This window comes from Hetaerina americana, unplaced genomic scaffold (genome assembly GCF_022747635.1).
Source record: "Hetaerina americana unplaced genomic scaffold, ioHetAmer1.1.p SCAF_3, whole genome shotgun sequence".
NCBI classification, from domain to species: Eukaryota; Metazoa; Arthropoda; class Insecta; order Odonata; family Calopterygidae; genus Hetaerina; species Hetaerina americana.
In genome coordinates, this window is record NW_027286874.1 from 87,033,599 (window position 1) to 87,039,379 (window position 5,781).

The 5,781-nt window shown below is 35.9% G+C and overlaps 1 non-coding gene across 1 annotated transcript; it reads left to right on the top strand.

The window, feature by feature from the left end:
- The first annotated feature begins 4,711 nt into the window (after positions 1 to 4,711).
- On the top strand, positions 4,712 to 4,804 carry TRNAY-GUA (transfer RNA tyrosine (anticodon GUA)). The gene is made up of 2 exons: positions 4,712 to 4,748; positions 4,769 to 4,804. It is a non-coding gene; the product is annotated as a tRNA-Tyr (tRNA).
- Positions 4,805 to 5,781: the final 977 nt, after the last annotated feature.

Genomic DNA, 5,781 nt, shown 5'->3' on the forward strand with positions numbered 1-5,781 from the left:
TCCTATCCCTGCGCCGACCGACACATCGATACACGTGATTAATCGATTCATAAGCTATGGTTATCCACACAGTTAGTATCGCTTCTTTTTTTTAATAATGCAGACAACTTATCGATATAAAATCACTATGCATCGCATTATCCTAAAAATACGAGTTTATCGATTATAATGAGAAAATATCTGTAAAAACGATTGTAAAATAATTTTAAAAAATAAAACTGTCTTTCGACTAAGATTATACGTAACTGGTCATAAAGTATACTTTTAGCCATTTAATCGCAATGGATTTTTAGTTTTCTTTTCATAACTAACTGGCCAGCTAACTTGAATAAATCATTACGTGCCTACTTGCATTGTAGGAATTTGAAGTCTATAATGCTTTCAATTGAGTCCATTGCAAATTTAAACGGTAATCCTAATCGTCGAATATTTAGTGAATCATGTAGTTAATAAATGTGTGGTTGAGATGATTCCAGCAATGGCAGATATTTTCTCTGGTTAGGTAAATATTTTTTTGAAAAGTATTTTCCTGTGGTGGTTCGGTTGAATTAAGTTTCCCGGCATACAAATCCTCTAGATTTCTAGAATCTACTCATTATTTGTCGTAGTTTTGAGAAAAAGCGTATTAATGTGCATCGATACATTCTATTATATATTTATTTATACCGATATATTGCTCAATGTCGTCATACTTTCGATATATTATATGCTATCTTGATATATAATCATTATAATCCCTACCACTGCACATCCAAAAAGGGCTTTTATATTGGTTTTATATATTCTAACTATTTATCTGTTAGTTGATTTATGGATTCACTATATCGAGAGGGCATGTCGGCGGTGCCCTGTTCGGGATTCCCCCCGTCCTAGGACGAAGGCCGAACACAGCTCTTACTGAGATAGTACTTTTGCTACTTTAAGACTCCAAGTAAAAATAATAAAATTGTAGCGGAAACTAGTAGCCTGATGAGGATATTTGGGTCCAGAAATCCATCCACTACACCATCCATCCTTCCACTAGACTATCCATCACCACTGCAGTGATCTGATTTCTAGTTAAAAGCGAAATTGTGATCGATGGAAAATAAACATTTTCATTAGGCTTGACCTACACAGGCTAATGTAATATACACACGTTCATAATATGTCCGTATATTATTAATACAACCATCAACAACTTAGAATTAATATAACAAGAATAAAGACATTTAAGACTAAATATCTTGGAAAATAAGATAAATACAATATTTAATAATATATCGCATCGCGTGGATAAGATTTATCATGGGTCTCATCCGGGATTGAATCAAAAACTTTTTTCTTCTCAGTAGTCAAATGATTTACCCTGTAACCAATCACGGTTCTGCACAAATTTTAATACCCAAAGAATTTAGGTGCACGAAAAATCGATGAAACAGCAGTCGGTGTTCAGATAGCGTTAATGAATTATAATTAATAACAGTTTAAAAAAATGTCAACGCAAATTATGAAAAATTCAATATTGAAAATTTTATGCTTATGCTGCATGATAATGTAATCCATGATGCTGTAGGATAGATCCTATGGGAAGAGTCCTTTTAAAATAACTTCAAATGTTTTCATTCCAAGTTGTGTGACGCGGTAATTTGTTACACGGCTGATAACCACACTAAAAGTTTCTGAATCAAGTGTGAATTAATGATCAAGCCACTTATAAAACTTTTCAGGTGAGTGATCTCAAAGTTTGAATGACCCAAAAATATCTGAAAGACTTCAACTGCAACTGCTTTTTTCATAAATTCATCCATTGTGCTTAATTTTGTTTCAAAGTGACAATTTATCATCACATATTGATGCGAAAAATATACTTGTGAGGGGAGAAAAAATACAGAATTCTGATTTGGAGGCATTATTCTCAGCTGATGTTGATTTATTTCCATTCCTCTCACCTCAACACTTTCAACCATCGCACTGGAAGAAGAAAGGTTAACGGAGGGCGGGTGAAAATGATAATACGTAGTTCGCAGTTTTTTCCAATTGATTCTAATGGAGATCACCAGCTTAATTTGGGACTACTGTCAGGCTGAAAACACTAACGTGCTTTCAGTCAAGTATACACCCGCGGGTATACTACCAACGGTTAGTGATGCAACAAATATACCACATTGAGAATATTTAAAAATATAGCAATCAACAGCATCATCGATGAATAGAGTAGCGTATCAATACCATTAGAGGAATTAAGTCGGAAATCAATCACGGAACGACGAAACGGTTAAATTACAGATTTAAAAACATAATGGAATGAGGTCTCCCCAGCGATGGTGTTGAAAATTTATCATTAGACCCATCGTAATACGGGAGGAGAGACTATGTAAATACAATTTGAGAGATTAAGTGTAGAGTAGATTTTAGATGTCTTTTTTCCAGCGAACGGTAGGGGATGAGAATAACACTATCCGACCGCTATAGTTGGTAGAGTATATATTTTTTAAATAGCCTAGTATGCTGTCTTGATCACATCTAGCTACAGTTATTATCTTTGTTACCTGCAGTTCCTATCGTATGCATAGAAATGTATAGCTCACTAAGATACCGTAGAGCATGTACCAGCATCAATCATGATATACTTTATTTGAATGATTTCCATGAAAATATACATGCAAATGTACACACACACATATAAATATATGTATGTATATATATATATATATGTATGTATATATATGTATATATATTATATATATATATATATATATATATATATATATATATATATATATATATATATATATATACATACATATACATGATACACACACTCACAATATACCTATACATATACTTTAATATACGCAGTTACTAATTATTAAAGAAAACTTAATTTTTGATTCTGTATGCCTGGAGTGTAATCACCTCCTTCCAATGCGCTAGCGGTGGCTTGCGGGGTACCATCTGGATAGATAAAAGTCGCTCGCTTTATCTAAAATTCCTGCATATCGTACTACTTGGAGACCCCGAAAATGGTGACTTACGAAAATATCAAGAATCGATAGTCGAATTGATTTTCATTGTTTCGGGCATAACTTTGTGGAATCTTTTTTTCGCTGGATTGAGACACAAAAACTCCCATATGCCATAAAAAGTTTACCCGATCGCATATTGGTTTTCAACGTACACGTGTGATGAGGAAAAGACTTGATGGAGACGTTCTGCCTCAAACGCCCGGGGTCGGGAACGAATAAATTTCGTTGCAAATAAAGTGTACAATTCAGTCAATGGTTGAAAGTTTACCACAAACTCTTGTTAGTACTTCTAACCCTCTCTCATTGGAAGGCAAACTTTTGCGTAGAAAATCCTCGCTTGGAACTTTGGAGCTCCAACCTTTAGAAGCCTAGATCTTATCTCCATCATTCTCTTCTGTCAGAGCGTCACCCCAGCGCCTTCAATGTTTTATGAAAATTTAGAAGTTTATATTTCAGATATCACCGTGCTGGAATGCACCACATCACAAAGTAATAGGTAACTTCTAGGCATGGATCGCTATAATTACCGCCTTGAGGGTACTTCTAAGTAGAAGGAAGACTTCCATCGCGTATTTTTTGGCAGCCACTTTTAGCGAGGGTTAAAAGGCACTTGATATTATTAAGTATGGTGCACCTATTTCTGATTCTTTAGTTTCTGCAAACACTGAGCAGCGTTAAGAAATGTGGTGTAAAACTCCCATTAAAACACCCAATTCTGAAGCATGATTCGAACTCTCGACATCCAAGTTAGCTGGCGAACAGTAAAATGATAGATAGATAGATAGAGGTCTTTATTTGGGCGAAGTTGAGACCAAATGGTCCATTCTTCCATTTAACCCATGATAAGGACAAGAAAAGCGGAAAAGCAATGTGAAAAAGTAGATATAAAGTCATGATGTATCACAAGTTGTGAATCTTGTCTTGCACCTGAAGATGGTTCGATTAACTGAAACGCGTTGTACGTTACAAATAAATCCGTGAAAAAGTTCAAATTTGTTTTTCTCATGATGGCGAACTTCCGCTACACCTTACTTCTGAGTCTGCTGAATATAATAAAGAGGAGCCTAGAAGTTACAAAACTTGCTTCTCTCGCTAGTGAAGATAGGTTTATATAAATGAACATATCGTAAAAAGTTATCAAGTGAATTGTAAACTCCGAATGACAAAAAATAAATCAAGATTTTTTCATTTAATTTTTAATGATATCTGCTCTCTAATATAAATAGTTATACTACATAAGAGTAATATTTTCTTTTTAACAGACAATTAAAAAGGATTAACTAGATAAAATAATAAATCACATGGTGGTAAATCTAAAGTTTCAAGCGTGGGCCATAGAATTACAGCCTGTAGGAGAAGATAAGTAAAAAAAAACAACTCGCTCTCAGGACCCATCGAAAATTCGATGAGAATGCGCGGAATATTTGGACAGAGGCACTTAATTGGCAAGGCTCTCGCGACTGAGGCAAATACCGGAACGTAATCAACTTCCCTCCTCTCTTTTTTCATTTCATAAGACGGACGCGGGAACAAGGGCGAAAAAAATTTCAATTAGCAAACATATGGAAGCAGTCCTGTGCCGGCCGACCGCTTCATAAAAAATGAAAAAGTGAAAGCGGCCGCGCGAACACGGGTCGCTCCCTCTCCCCTCCCCGCTCACTCAATGAGAGCGTGTTGCGGAGCTCGGACCTCCCCAACCATCGCCTTCGGTAGCTCAGTTGGTAGAGCGGTGGACTGTAGTCGGAATCATCAATGCAGATATCCATAGGTCGCTGGTTCAAATCCGGCCCGAAGGAAAATTTTTTTATCATACAAAATTATCGCATGGTGTTACGCTATTCCGCTGATTCGCTTTTTAATTCTCACAATCATGGATTTCGTTTGCACTCATGTAAAACTCAACACAAGTTTTCCTTATTCATCAGTAGCGATGCATATTTAAAAGAATCCGTGCCGACGCACCTCAACCATTCACGTGACATTATTGCTTGAGGTACTTAACGGTTATGGGCGGCGATGGGTCGTTTATGGTTAGGTTAGCGAAGTTTAACTGTATTTGACTGTCACTTTTCTCAATAAAAACAAAGCAATACTTGTCTCTTTAAACAATATGAATATTATTATCTAAAAATGAGTTTTTCAAAATTCAAATTTAGGTGGGATGGTTTTAGTTATCAACTCAAAAATCCAATAGACAGCGCTTGGTTTCCCTTGTCGCAACTTGAATTGAACTCTAATGGATTAACGCTATGTATTCTACTAATAATATTAATAATAGCTCACACACTTCAGTAAGTACGTGTAAATGTATGTCAACAATGCACTAGAAAATGACTAAATTTCGAGTCAAAGAACTGACTCCTAACCAAACCGTCCTCCTTAAAACCGTTTAATGCCATACTTAGTTCATGGTTCCCCATGTTCTTCAGCTTGTGGGTATTGCTGGGTGACTGAGACTTGATGTTTTAGGTATCCGGTTCAATCTTTCTTCGGCACGAAAAACAAAATTAACTAATATGATATCAGTTGAAACAAATATAATAAAAGCAATTTACGCCAGGGGGATATGAAACTGATAATAATTTTTTCACGTTCATGCGAACGAGAACGGAAAAACAAAAAATTGGATGGGAGGAGAGATAATGAGATTCAATACGTAAAAGTACCGCAAAATATTTTTGCCATGCATATCCCCTTTGTTGGCTCAGTAGGTAGAGCGGTGGACTGTGTGCGTTAAACATGGATATCCATAGGTCGCTGGTTCAAATTCGGC